Consider the following 12592-nt stretch of genomic DNA (forward strand, 5'->3'; position numbering starts at 1 on the left):
CCTTACCTTTCCCATAGCTCCCAGACCCGTAACCGAACCACAACACCACCTCCTCAACCCTCACCTGCCCCACTGACCGGCGTCCTGCCCCTCTGACGACACCCCATCACCTCTCCAAATCATTTCATACCTCTGATGGTTCCCGCCCACGCAGTCCTCATCCTTACTCGCTTCCCTTTGCCAAGTCACTGGGGGCCGATGCCCAATGCTCCACTGCGCTCTATCTCCCTCACACACACACACACACACACACACACACGCACGCACACCCCGGCCGTCACCTCTGCAGCGCCGGGCCATCTGTAGAGTCTCGACATGTTGGTGCGGCTAGCCAAGTCACCTTGCTGCTACACAGCTACTTTTACAACTTTTCACACGGGCCACACACATGCACACCTTCAATTACACAGTCGGCAACAATGTGCGCCTTTGTGCGGAGGTAGGAGGCTTTTGCTACATGTGTGTAGGTGTGAAGGTGTGTGCGTTTGAAGGGGATATTGTAGCGGGAGAGTGCAAACACAAGGGGGGGGGCCAATGTGATTTCAGCCCATTTATTGAATTGTTGTAATTGGGAGCACGACCGACAGTGCAGCAACTGGGAGGCTATATGTCAGACCAACTGCTTTTAGTGGCATTTCTCCTTCCCATTCTCCCTCCCTAACACGCACACATGCACTGTTTCGTCTCTCACCATCGCTTTACATTGCCCGTTGTCACCTCCAACCCCTACATCCACGTTTCTCGCCTGAATGGAATGGAAGCTCATTCTTTTGACAGCCCGACATCTTCGCCGAGACTCAGCCGAGAGGCCTTGAAGAATATGCGCTACGTGCAAGGGTCGGCCCTCTCGCCCCGACCCGACCCGACCCGAGACTGGGAAGAACAGCAGGTCTTTGTGATGTCTTGTAAGCAGGATCTGAAGCGTCTCCCACTCGGCGACGCAGAGAAACCTTGACTCTGACCCCTTGTTGTATCCGGCATTGGGAGCTGTAAATGCAGAATAGTTTTCATTGAAAAGGACGCCGCGGAGGAAGATGTTGATCACCAAATAGGCCAAATTGTCTGAAAACACCCCTCCTACAAGGTGTTTGTTTGCATTCTCACATTCTGTTATTTTATCAGAGTGCTCGCTTTCTTGAAAAGTGCCAATAATGCTACAGGCCTGTAAAAAATGAGACCTTTCGGAGCGGTAGCTCAGCGATGCTTACCACCTAATCCACTTAGATACCCTGCCCCCGAGTCTTTCTCCCTTTTTCCTTTTCTTCTTTCTTGTTTACCTTTTAAATGCCTCTCTCTCTAACTCTCATCTGCCTCTATTTAACAAAAAAATCATAACGTTTTTCCCTATCGCCTCTCTCTTTGTGTATCTCTTTCTCTCGGATCTGTGACGGATAGAAAGAGGACCACAGGGGTCACGGAGCGGAGGCTGTGAAAATCTCGCCGCACTTTTTAATGACTTTTAATGAGATTCATAAAACATGCAGAAACTTGCACAGAGAGAGGGAGAAAGAAACGGAGCGAGGGACTGAGAGCGAGAGACGGAGAGAGAACGCAGCACCGCCCGCCACCAAGCTGACAGCGAGCAGGCTTGACATTTGGCCTCTCGTAATTAGGGAAGTGCCAGATTCCGTCCCACTAAATCTCAGCTCAAAATCATTATTCTCCACGGTGTTGACTCCGCAATGTCCGACCCGCTTAAGCCCTCCTCAGTGCTTTTTTGTCCCCCACCCCCACCCTCTCCCCCCCCCGCCCTCCGTAAATATTGTAGCCAAAATTACATTACAGTTTTGCGCTTGCCTCCCCCTTAATTGCTTGCCCTCCAAACACAATCTGCTTTGGCAATACATAAGATGGTATGTGAGTTAACAGCGACAGTGAGTTGGCAGCGAGGCAGCTGAGCGGCGGTCTGTGAAAAAAGGGAGCACTAAGACGAGGAGATAAAGTGTGGAGGAGAGCTGGAGAGGAGCTGATCACACACAGACAAGCTGGGGAGCAGCAGACAGATGCCACGAGAGCACGGCTGTCATCCGCACAGCCAGGATGGAGGGAGGAGAGGACGGGATGGAGAGAGATGGAGGGAGAGAGAGGCACGGGGAGGAGTGGGAGAGTGGAAAGAAAAAGGAGGGGAGGAAAAAGGAGTTTGAAAGCAGCAGAGGAGGCTACTGTAGTGGTGCGAACGGGAGGAGATCTGATGTGATGAAGGGAAGGAGAGAAAGGAATATGAACAGAAGGGAGAAAACTTGTAGAATTTTTTTTAAAGTGTGGGAAAGTAAATTGGCTGAGGAAGCGTGTCCGTCAAAGTGTCTTTTTCTCTCGTTCTCTAATGGAGAGAGCACTCTTTAGACAACGAGTATTAAATGACGCTCCACATTCAATGGACGGGCAAGTGCACAAACAACTTTGTTTGTGTACCAAAAGTATACTGACGTGAGATAAAGAAAGGACAATGCGACATAAAGAGAACAGAATCGATTATGCGGCTGCCCGAATATGCTCGAATACGAGGAGGAGAGAAAGGACGGGGTGGGAAGGAATCGTGCTTTTCTGATTAGGGACTGACCTCATGTGCATGTTCATGGTTTCTAGTTATCCTTTGAGCCTTTTATGTGGTGGTCAAAGTATTAATTAACCTGCTGTGTATAGATAACAACACCATTATCAAATATCAGATATCCCGTTTCATTCCACATATGCTCAAGTTGTTTTCATCAATATTCTCGGGTTTCATTACCGGCTCTGACTCTGTACATTACTGCACAGGAATTCTGTTATCGTTATTTTAATAATAGAAGCTAAGAAATGCAATATAACTCAATAAGATGATAATCAGCACACTGACTGTACATTATTTAGCTATTTGACCTCTGTCGCCACTTTGTTCTGCATGAGACCATAACTAAATCTTAATTAGGTATATTAATTAGATACAGTACAGCTGCTATGGTGAATAATCTGCTTATCATTTTACCTCCTGTCCATTTATGTTACTTTCTGTGACCATATTAGGGAGAAAATATTTACCGAAGACCACAAAAAGAAAGACGGTAAATTATTATCAGTGATAAAGAATGTTTCATATTGTAGAAAGAGGATGAGAGCATAAACTCTGCTATAACAGTGATCATATTTCCTTCATCTGAACTGTAACTCCTGTATAATATTTTCCAGCCAGCCATTTATATAAGAAGTTTAAAAATAAAGCCGTAGCTGTTTCTGACACTACACTTTATTTCAAAAATGTTATATAGTGCATTTGTTTAATTTCTTTATCCATCTTAGTTCATCATCCAGCTCCTGTTAAATCCAGAGGATCCAGTCAGTGAAGAAAAAAAAGTACCGTGATTTGTTTTAAGCCTTTGCAGTCAATCATTTTGTATTAAAAAAACAAAACAAATACATAACCACAAGCTAATGCCCCCCCCCCCCCCCCCCAAAAAAAGCATTGCCACGAGCTCCTTTTTCTCCACTTTATGAGGAGTTTAGACAAAGTTCCCTCCTTACACTTGGAGGCTTGTGTCTTGCAGAGAGAGAGAGAGCCCATCACAAAGCGTCAGCTAATCTGGGAGATGGCAAAGAGGGGACATGGGTTTGACAGGGGCTCGCTTACTTCATAAGCCTGCCATTAACATTAATCCGTATGGGTGACGAGCAAAGGAGGGGCAGCGGCGAGAAGGGGGAGGGAGGGACAAGACGGCTCGTAAATATCAATAACAAATAGGAGATGTGGTGGTATCGGCCCCCTCCCCACCGCCACCACACCCTCATCCCAGCCCAGTTTGGCCCCCAAGTCTTCATCCTTTATCTTGCAGGGATGGGGCTGAAGTTAATCTCTCCAGCCGTTATGACAGTCAATTAGCAGAGAAGAATGTAGCTTGACTCGAGAGTGTGTGTGTGTGTGTGTGTGTGTGTGTGTGTGTGTGTGTGTGTGTGTGTGTGTGTGTGTGTGTGTGTATGTCAGTGAGTCTGATATCGAGGTGTGTGTGTGTGTGTGTGTGTCTGTCTGTGGAGAGATGTTCCACAATGACAACTATCTCTCTGTCCGCCCCCCTGGAGAGCAGATGGGATATGAGCCTGCCAATGAGACAAGAAGAAAGAGTTGTGTGTGTGTGTGTGTGTGTGTGTGTGTGTGTGTGTGTCAGTCATGCATATGCACACACACATGCATAAGGGGCGCTTGTGCGTGGCTGTTTTTCGGTGCCTTCAGTGCAACAGTGTGTTTGCATAGTTCCACAGTTGCACAGAGTTGATGAGAGTACATTTACTGAAAGCTGCCTTGTTATAATTTGACGCCTATGAACATGACTCATAGGAACACAAATCTGATTTATTGGAAACCTTAATAACTATATATTTCAAAATGTACTTTTGTTTGCTTTTTTTGCCATAGTTCTGCTTTGACAGAAATCCATTCTTCTTCTTTTTTGGACATTCGATCAGTTGAGATCAATGGACTGATTGCTTTTTATTATCCCATTAAATGCTTAATTATTTAAAGTGCAGGTTCACTAATCTTTTATCATATTTCATGGAAGGAGTCATGTCTCCATCCACTGGCAGGTAATTTAGCTGAATGCAGCACTCCAGACTCTCTTTTTAAAACAAGAAACTGTACTTTTTTCATGTTAAAGTTAACAAAAACTAATTTGCAGTGAATTTAAGATGGATATAGTTTATCTTTAGGACTGCTCGAGGGCTTTCGTCTGTTCCACACTTGAGGTAATATTACGATCAATAGCAGAAGAGTAAATGATCATATGGGTGATTTGTGCCCGTGGAAAAGTTTACCAAAATATTTAAATACGGGATGCATTATTCCTGTTTGAAAATGTTCTGTTCAGTAGAGCGAAGACAATTCAATTAACAATGTTTTTAATTACCTATTATTCTGCTGATTATTTTCTTTCTATAAGAATCGTTGCTCCTACACAATGTCAGAAACTAGTGACACATAATTCCCTAGAACCCTGAGGGGCCATTTACAAATGTCCAAGATTATCATGAATGTCAACACAACATGCTCATATTTAAGAAGCTGAATCCAGAAAATATTTGAAATCTTTGCTTGGAAAAAATACTAAAATGATTTATCAATTATCAAAATAGTTGCAGGTTTTCTGTTGATCAAATAGTTAATTGATTTACTTGTAAACAATCTAACTGCAGCAATTGCTGCATGCCACTTAGCTGAAATAAAAAATAAAATACAAAAAGAGAATTAACATTGACATCTATCAACTTAAGTCTCTCATCATCTAAATCAAATTCATAAAACAACTATATCTGGGAAAAGAGCTGAAGGCGTCCTTGGAAGCTTGTTTACCTTTTTAGGATGCTGGTGAAACAACCAGTCGGTGGTGGAGCCCGGGCCTCCGGGGGGAGTTAGGGCAGCCACCCAGGTGCCCTGAACCAGAATGAGAGGCTAAACTGGGCCGCAGGATACCCCCGGCCCCTTGGATGCCTCTCCCAGGGCTCAGAGGATCCAGAGGCCAGCCCGGCGCGGTCCAAAACTGAGCCCGAGTCAGCCCGGGGGACCGGGACAATAGCCAAGAATGTGTTCATATATGGTAATGCAATCAACATCAAACCTAACTAGAACAGATTCTGTTTTCTGTTTTGTTTATTCATGGTTTTTTTAAGTTATGAAGGCGCATATACCCTCATGCCCATAAACCCTGCTGAACTGCGCGTAAACATTGCCGTACACACCCATAAGCAGGCTTCGCCACACACACACACACACACACACACACACACACACACACACACACACACACACACACACATGATAAAACACACACAGGAGCAGCAGCAGTAGCAGCTGCACAAGTCTTTGGGTGAGAGCACATCTGTTAGACTGGCTTAGCACAGTGAAACTGGCTGACAGCAAATGTTTTCACTCAAGCCCACATTGTGAGTTATTGTATATGGAGGCTGCTGTGCAGGGAAAAGGACAAACTCATTTATGCTTTTTCTTTCTCTGTCGCTGTCATTCTCCGGCTCTCATGCAAACTCGTTCAGTCTCCCTCCGGTTCTCCTTTCATCCTCTGCCCGTTTGAGGCGCACTGGTCAGCAAGTTAAATCAATTATACCTCTAGCAGTTGAAATATTTGCGGCCATTTGAAGTAAATGCTTTGCCCAGGTATCTCTTTAGAACCCCTCATTTCCAGAGGGGAGACGGCAGGTCGAGGCCAGATAACTCCACACAATCTGTCACATGCCACCCGGGCCCCGGCCGTAATAGCCTCTCTTACTTCTAATATCTGAGTGAATGGTCGCACTGATAGAAAGGCATGTTTTTATGTGCCTAAGATGTGGATTGTTGTGCTTGTATGATTGATCTGAAACCCAGTGTTCTTTCCCGTGAGTCAGAGCATTTGTGTGTAGGCAGCAAATGAAAAAATACCAGCATGTGATTGGAACAAAACAATCTGACCGTCAACCTTCCAATCTTTTTAAGCGCCATTCAGACGTGGCTTTCAATGCGCTGACATTCAATGGTGTGATTACTCAGATGTGTGTGTGTGTGTGTGTGTGTGTGTGTGTGTGTGTGCGTGTGGTTGTAGGTGTGTACGTTTTATGCATGTTTGCGCGTGCTAATCACCTGTAGGCTGCTGGTTGCGGGGTATTTGTGTTGAGGGCACCAAACAGGCCTTTAGAGTGAGGTTGAGTGAACAGCAGAGTCACACACACACACACACACACACACACACACACACGCCCACGTTGCAGCCAAGTCCAAGCCATAGCCGAGCCAAGACTCTGTGTTTAGAACAAGAAAAACACTTTGTTTACGCTTTAGGGCCCTTCACTGCTCAACCAGCAAAAGAGGGAAATCAACTCATCCCTGGTTCCCTAGCCACCGCCGTGTCGTCAACATGAAGTCAGCATCTCGCACCCAACAGATGGGGCGCAGTGAACAGCAGCCTACTTTACCGAATGGACTTTTCTTTTCCCTGTTTCCCAATCTACCAATCAATGCTCGTCGGCACCCGGAGCTGCAGGAAGGTTAGGAAGTTGCTGGTTGAAGGTGTGTGTGTGTGTGTGTGTGTGTGTGTGTGTGTGTCTGTGTGTGTGTGTGTGTGTGTGTGTGTGTGTGTGTGCTCATTGCTGATCTTAACATGGAGAGAACATAAATAAAAATATATAATTTATTGTTCAAAGGCAAATGTCTTTTCTTGGAAATAATCCTGCAGGGCTCGGTGGAAGTGCATCTGTTTTAATATCAGATGCTGCTTATTTGAAATTGTCTTGCTGTGGTGAGATCAGAGCATCCAGATGATAAGGACACGCCCACCTAAACGCCCTCAATCAGATGAACAAACAACTCTGGCTCCAGAGGAATAAACACACACACACACACAATCTATTTATTTATTTTTTATCATTTATCCTTTAAGTCGTCTGGTTTTTTTGTCCGTATAATTCCTTTATTCTTCACACCCAAATCAAGTGCCTCTGTGCGCGGCAGATAAATAGGAATTCCAAACTCCAATGGTTCATTTGTCATGGTGTGAATTCCAAGAGTGGAATCTAGAAATAGCTCGAGTGTTCAAGCGCGGTTGTTGCCTGGGGCTCGGTGGCATGTAGGAGGCTTTGGTGATATTTGCTTTTTGCATATTTTCTACTAGGGGGCTTTTTTTGGAAGGGAGATATGCACTTTTCCCATTGCAAACATTGCACAAAAAAAAAAAAAAAAAGAACGCAGAGAAAAGATTTTTTTGTGTGTGTTCTGAGCTGCACGTTGTAGGAGGCTCTGCCCATTATTTTGGTATGACATTACAGTTTTAATTGAATTGAATGCAATTTATTCTTAAGAAAACTTTTAATTAAGTGCCATATGGACAGATTGTAGAGTAGTGGCCTCCATCATATTCCCTTGGGGACATTTGCTGCATAATTAAGAATATGAACTGTAATGACACAGTGAGATTTAATGGAAACTTGCAGTCTAAATAGGCGACGTTAGAAAGCCATTATTACCCAGCCAGAGAGGGCTTAGTCGGGTTCTCAAGGGACAGCGGGCTCCCCAGAGTGGAACCCTGGGAATAGAAAAACCCTAGAGAACAAGTAGGAAGGAAGGAAGGAAGGAAGGGAGTACAGCTTTTTCTTCACCGTGCTCTTATCTTGAAATTGAAGGATAGTTTTTGACAATAGATATAACTGGCAGTGGTATTTATATATGGTCATTAGTTCAGGCTGGCAATGTACAATCCGAGCTCCAACCCCCCCCCCCCCACACACACACACACACACACACTTTGCCAGTTTGTGTCCGCTCAAGACAACTTTTCTTTTCTTTGTATGCGATTGCGTTTCATCTAAAATGAGTCGCCCGTTCACTCTGAACACGACTCGGAAGCTGCGTTAGTGGTATACAAGCGAGTTATTATGTCTACCACGTTGACCAAATATATACATATTTAAATCTTAATTCATATTTAAGGGTTGTTAACTTAGAATCGTGGACTTAAAACAACTTGTAGAGCTCCATCTCAACTGCACTTATTTATCTTCAATGGGGCGATGATTGGGAGGTCACCATGCTCATACTGTTTGTATTGAACATCATTCTGTGGTCTATTTTCAGGCGTTGGCTCTTACCCTTTTTGATTCTTGGACTCGTGGAGATCAATTCATTGTACAGCTGCAATCTTTGCAACTTGCACTCAAAAAGTGACTTTATTTGGAGGATTTAAAGAGCTTCAGTGCGCTGAAGCCATCGTGGAAACACAGCAGTTAGTCTGCACGTAGAAATCTAAATATCGTGTTTGGTTTCTCAACACGTCTTTCGCTGAGCAACGTGTACGATGGCTGGGGAAAGGAAAGGTGATAGAAAAGACAACTTGCTATTTAAATGCTAGTTGATGTCCTTTTGGACTTCATTCATGTCCTCAATGGCTCAGAGCGCGACTCATCAGTGTCTCATGGAAGTCTTCAATTGTTGTGGAGAATTCATACGAGTTGGAGGAGAATACAGTAGAATGTCTAGAAAAAACAATTGTTTGTGCACAACGCATTGCAAAAGCAAGACGTTTTTCTTGTATAGTGAGCAAACAAAACAAAGAAAGAGACCATTGAGTAAAGCAAAGCCCGACGCACCAAGGAATGTGGAACTGAGAGGAAAGGGAGAGAGAAAATAAGGATTGGGAGGAGGGAAAGTGAAAGAGAGGTTGTTGAGAAAGCCGAGAAGAGGGTAAATATGGAGGCCAGATAGCAGGAAAACAAAGGTAAAGAGAATAAAATCCAAAAGGTGTGTTTGTGTGAAAAGTAGAGAGAAACGAAAGGGAAGAAAGACACAGAAGAAGAACAGAACAAACTCATTTACAGAGCAGTGCCAGACTTGAAAACAATTATCTTCCATCTCCGTTGCCTCTGTAGAAGAGGAGCCTGTTTTGTGGGGCTCTTTGTTTTTCTCAAGGACATATTCATTATTTCAGATGAGACCCATTTGAGTCTAAATAAAGACTTTTTCTCCTCTCTGTCAGATTCGCTGGTGCTGTGATGTTGCGTCTGAGGGGATGTGAAAACACATTTGAAAAGGAGACTGATGAAAGCACTTCTATGCCACTAATGCATGTTCATTAAGTTCAAATTATCTTTTATTTCCACCTCCCTTTTCACATTTGAGGAGTCCGGGTGCTAATATTTGTGTTTTTCAGTTTTTCTTGTGTCCGCACAAGAAGCGGACCCGTTTGAGCAATCGGTGACATCTTTTTATCTTTTTCTTTTCCGCTCGCCGCCCACGCCCAATGGTCTTCTGTCCAAACGGAGCCTTTTGAAAGCAGGCCGCATCGTCTCCTGTGCATGTGTGGAAGAGGAAAAAGCTGGCACTAATCGCATCCAGACAAAAGACACCTCCTGACGAACAGTAAACAAGGAGCCAGAAGTCTTCTCTGACTCACAGGGAACACGCACACATTTACAGAAAGTGTTATTCCTCTCCGGATGAGAAGATTTTGACATCGCAGGAAATAATTTAGTTTGTAACCTCCTAGTTTCCTCTTAAGGTCACAAAGACAAACTCAGATGGAATCAAAGTGAATAACGGAGCGAGTTTTCGGGTCTCATCTTACCTGCACGGGAGGTTGTCTTGTCTTTGCTGAAAGACCTCTGTGTGTGGAAATGAAAGAGGAGGGTATGGAGACAAACAAACACACACACACACACACACACGCATACAAACATAACACACTTCAAATGTCCTTCGAGAGTGCTGCATTCCACATTTAATTGGAAGCGAAAAACCCAGCATACAGCACCCTCCAAAGTAAACTTCTCACAGTGGCGAGCCAGCCAATCACACGGGGAGGCCAGGTCTCAGGGGCCCCGCCCTCCAGAAATAGGCACAGATAACCTATTGTTGGACCTCAAACAGTGGTCTCACACACACAGATGACCTCACACATAAAAACACATATTCAGAGTATATTTGTTCTGAAAACAGCTGCAAACATGTTTGGATCAGAGTGTTTCCAAAGCTATTTAATCCCACAAATTGTACACGCGATGAGAAACTAATGGAAACTAATGGATCAGAGTAAAAAGCAGAGCCCAGAAAGACACTGTGGAAGGGGGCATTCCGGCTGTGAGAGGGTACAAATAAAAAGGTGTCCTTGGTAACTACTTAACTAATGTAATTCCACATCCACTAAGCTGTATTTTCTCCCCTCACACACACGTTTAGTGTGTGTGAGGGGAGAAAATATTGAGGGATAAATCTGCCTTCTTTAAATCACACACATTAATGTGACGTTTGCACTGTAACGACAGCTGGTAAATATGACGACTTTGATCTCGTATGATTGCAACCCCTGTCGAGGTGAGGAGAGGGCAGGGAAATCTGTATTTTATTTTCAACTGGAATTGTTTAAAATTTCTAAACAGATTTATAATTTCTTTTAAAAAAGCGGTGCGACATTTAGGGTCCTGAAAGACATGAATCAACTAGATGTTGCCGTTTCAGTTATCCTCCCATATTCCACATGATTTGGGGCATTTGTTTTTGTTCTGGCACTGTTTCTTTTTTTCCTTTTTTTTTAAATGCACGATTTTTTAAACTCTCACGCTCAGAAATAAATAAATGTGTCTGAATCCAATCTGGATTAAAACATTATAATTGCGAGCATTTATCCCTGAAAATCCACAGCTGAATTTTTAAGAGGATGTGAGCACTAGTTTTTATTTAACACAAACACACACTGGGGGGACATCTGTGCTGAACGCTGACCAAATCTGCGGCGACTTTACTCACAATACAATTTTGTTGGAAGTGTTAGAATTTGTTTCAAGTTGATGGCACAGCCTCCATTTTGAGTTGACTTTGATATCATTCTGCAAACAGTGAAATGTCTGGATAAGTGTTGCGTTTAGGCCAGCCATCTGTACCATCTCCAACTCCAGAGCAGTTCCATGCAGAGCACCCTCGCGTGAGGGGGGGAGGGGGGTGGAGGGAGGGAGAGAGGCGCGCGCGTGCGGTTTAAATGGCTCACTGCTGGCATCTAGTGGACGAACGGAGAAACTCACGACTCACCCTCTAAACCCTGCTCTTCTCTTCCAAGGAGATGATTAAGTCCACAGATGAGGCGGCACCTCCGATCCCAGCATAGATACCGTGAATAACTGACATTTAAATGAATAAATAAATAACAATATATATATATATATATATATATATATATATATATATATATATATATATATATGTATGTATGTGTGTGTGTGTGTGAGTGTGAACGAGAGGCACAGTTCTTAATCATCAATAGTTTTGCCAGAAGTGACAGATTTCCTGATGAGGGCTGGTTTCAGCAACAATATCAAAAAGTGTGAGATGAGTCAGTGTGCACGTCTCGTCTTCTGCTGAGTGTAATGTACATAACATATCCGTGACATTTCTGATATTGAGCTCGAAAAGAAATCCATCTTTATTTACGTCTATCTCAATCTTTATCTGATCAACATTTATTTAATACACAGTAAGTAATTGAGCATGATGGGATTTGAGCTACACATTCATGGAAGTATAAAGTGTTGTTTTTAAATGATGGCTCCATTTACAGGTTAGGATAACATTTTTGGTTGCAAGATTCCTACTAATTGCAAAATAAATTACGGATTACTTTGCACTGGTAATAATTGTAGAAGTCCGCATATTTAAAATAGATTTGTCATGAAATTATCATATTTCACTTCTCATCTCATTAAATCCATATTCATTATGATTAGCGAGAATGCATTCATGATGGAATGATGATGAAGGATAAATTAGATTGCAAGACAATAAACTAAACATATGTGTAACTGGCCATGCAATGTTTTTTTTAGGTGTATTTAGGTGTAGTATAGTCTCCCAAATTCCCAATGTATGTATTTAATAACTCATCATCCCAGAGATTTCTCTTTGGGGAAATAATACAAAAATAACTGTAAATACCTGCGCGTACGTGTGTTTATGCCGCTGTATGTATTTGTGTGTCCGGTGCGGGGACGCTCATGGTACTTAATGTTTGTTTACCACAGCCTGCAGTAAACGCCTCTCGCCTTATAGTGTGCACGACGGCGTGATATGATGAAAGTGCAGTGGAAATGGTGTTAA

Source organism: Cyclopterus lumpus, chromosome 23 (assembly GCF_009769545.1).
Source record: "Cyclopterus lumpus isolate fCycLum1 chromosome 23, fCycLum1.pri, whole genome shotgun sequence".
Lineage (NCBI taxonomy): Eukaryota > Metazoa > Chordata > Actinopteri > Perciformes > Cyclopteridae > Cyclopterus > Cyclopterus lumpus.